Here is a 3,319-nt window from a genome sequence, read left to right as displayed (position 1 = left end):
AAAAAGCCAGTGTAGCTAGAGGCCTGTGAACAAGGAAGAGTAGTTGGGAGTGAGTTCATAAAGGTAGTAAGGGTAGGGGGCAGGACAGATTATGTAGGGCTTTTTGGCTTTTGTATAGAATTTGGCCTTGCAATGTGATGTGATAGCTGAATTATGAGCAAATCAATGACTTCACCTTCTGTACATTTAAAAAAGATCATTGTAGCAGCTGTGTTGATAATGGACCGTGGAGAGACCACAGGAGAATAGGAACGCCAGTTAGGCTATTTCAGTATTCCAGAATGAGAAATTGTGGCAGCTCACACAGTACACCAGGATGATAGCAGTGGAGGTGGTGGAAAGTGTTTGGATGCCACACATAATCTGCAAGTAGAGACAGGAAGATTTGCTTATGGTTTGGATGTATATGCCTTGGACTCAGGTCATGATGATCCCAGAGTCCTTGGGATCAAGTCCCACACTGGGCTCCTTGCCCCGCAGGGAGCTTGCTTCTCCCTCTGCCTGCCACTTACCCCTACTTGTGTGCTTGAGGGTGTTCTCTTTCTCACTCTCGGTGACAAATAAAAATTACACACGTGCGCACACACACACACACACACACGCACACACAAGTAATGTGCTGGGCTTGCATTTGGCGTCTGAAGTGGGGGCAGACTAGTAGGACTGAGCCCTTAATCCATGGGATCTGATGATGTCTCCAGGTAGCTAGTGTCAGGGTGTCCAGAGCATGGCTTTGTGGTGTGGGGAGAAAACATGCCCCCATGCATTGGAAATTTTGTGTCCCAGAACATACCCTGTTAGTGGCTTCTCAGAGCTTTCAATATGCTAGTTGGTATCATGAATTTCTAGCAGATTTACCAATTATTTACCAATTATTGTGTGCCATATTTACTAGACCATGGGACCATTTAACTATATCCAAGAGCGAGTACCTTTAATTATATCCATGTATGCCACCAACAAATTTTGGTAAATACTGACCTACCAAAACTGAGTAAAAAATCATAATGAATCTTTTGGACATGTGCATGAACACATATTAAATAGTAATACTCTAAGTAAAGCAAAAATGATACGCTTGTGTTCCCATTCTTTCTCATCTATTTGAATTTTATGACTGAAAAAGATCCTGGCAGACCCATTATGATTTTATTTAGTCTCACCTACATTTCATCACCGTGCTTTTCTTTTGATCACTGCTATAGCTATTTAAATTTAAATAATGTTGGTTGTTTTGTGGGGACTATACACCTATAAAAGTCATCACTAAACAAAATAGGCCAGTACGATTTAATTAAATGAAAGACTCCTTTATTATTCTCCCAAGAAAATGAAAACTAGTCATTGTTTCTAAATTATATTTTTAAAATAGGATAGTATTTGAGAACAGAAGAATGAAAATGTGACTATTAGGATAAAGAGCAAATGATTCTTACAGTGTCATCCTTTACTAATTGGACCAGTATTAGCAGCTAGTGTATCAAACAGGTTCTGACAGTGGAGTAGTGAATTATTCCTCACTAATCAGTGAGAAATAGAATAATCACACCCACTCCTATAGGTATACATACATTTTCTTGGTGAAATAGCCTTTGGTTGTGTCTGCAAAATAATGGGGTAAATGGAAACAGATCAAAATGCTAATATAGTAAATAATTTATCAGTCTTTTGAGAATTAGTTCCTTTTTCTCTGTATATATGCATGAGTAAAAAATTACTGACCTTATTCCTAGTGCCAGCTTTCATAATAGTTTCAAGCAAATGCTGGCAAAATGGTCTCATCTTGTAAGAGAATATAAGAGTGAGTTTCTCTCTCAACCCCAACCACACCAAAGAAATTATTACAAAATGGTGAGAGAGAGAGAGGATGTAAGACACCAAGTCTAGAAAATCAGTGTACAGAATGTTGGGAAGAGCTGCTGAGACATTGGTTGGCTAAGTGGGGTTAAAAAGTTTCCCTACAGGGGCGCCTGGGTGGCTCCGTGGGTTAAGCCGCAGCCTTCGGCTCAGGTCATGTTCTCAGGGTCCTGGGATCGAGTCCTACATCGGGCTCTCTGCTCAGCAAGGAGTCTGCTTCCCTTCCTCTCTCTCTGCATGCCTCTCTTGTGATTTCTCTCTGTCAAATAAATAAATAAAATCTTTAGGAAAAAAAAAAAAGTTTCCCTACAGAGTAGCAAGAACTAGTTTAACAGACATCTGAAAAATAATACCAGGTGATTAAGTGGAATGGAGCAATGTCTTCAAAGATCTTAGGGAAAAAATGCTTTTGAACTTAGAACTTGGTAACCAGATAAATTATTAACAGCAGATGAGACTAAAACAAAGCCATTTTAAAAATGAAAGAACTCAAAAGATTATTACCCACATATCCTTTATGGAGAAATACTAATTTTTACTTTAAATTACAATGTGCAAGAAAGGGTACAGTATGGGAAATAAGGCAGCGACAGCTGAGTGTTTATCTTCATGAAGAAATAAAGCTAGAAAGAAATCAAGAACATACATTAGAATTTGACAGTTGGGAATTTCTCACTTGGAAAAGAATTTTGCTTCTTTCATGGACCTAAGTACTCAATTTACAATTACGTTGTTTATATAATTATAAATGTTTTCATTCTATAAATAATACACAGAATATTTAATTATTTTTGTAGGATTTATGTAAAATGTATCTCACATAATTGGAAAATGGAAAAAGGAGAGAAGGCAAGGTGGAAGAAAAGATTAGAGTATTAATTCTATCTTTCATGGTAGGTAATCATTTGATTCTGTTGAAAGTTGATAAAGACCAGTGATTTAAGCATATATCACTTGCAGTTTTAATGACCAACATGAGAAGAGCTGCTAACATCATTTCTGAGGCATAGCACTGAGAGGCCAGGGAAAACTTACTTGCATTTTACATGAATCTGTGATGTTTGAATTTCTGGTTGTGAATATATTTTTTTCCCTACATTCTTATATACTTAGAAAAAAAGAGAAAAAAAACCTGGTCTATCTGTTGGGATGCCTACAGCTAATAGAAAACTCCTATATTTACCCAAGCAATAAAATGCTTTTTCTCTTGTCTAACAGAGTCTGGAGGTCAGGCAGCTTGCTCTAGGAGTTTGCCAGAAATCTGGCTTTGCTTCTTTGTAGCTAGCTGTCTTCCTCTGATGTCTGTGTTGGCTTCATTCTGATGGCTAGTTATGAGCAATGAAACCTTCTTTTGGAAGGCCTTAAAAGAACTTTCCCTCCCATGTTATTGTCCAGAAAGGTTTCATGTGGTTACATGTCCACAGATAGACCAGTCACTAACAAGAGGAATGTGACAACCATG

The sequence above is a fragment of the Meles meles genome, chromosome 10 (genome assembly GCF_922984935.1).
Source record: "Meles meles chromosome 10, mMelMel3.1 paternal haplotype, whole genome shotgun sequence".
In the NCBI taxonomy this organism is placed as follows: Eukaryota; Metazoa; Chordata; class Mammalia; order Carnivora; family Mustelidae; genus Meles; species Meles meles.
This window is presented reverse-complemented; position numbering follows the sequence as displayed.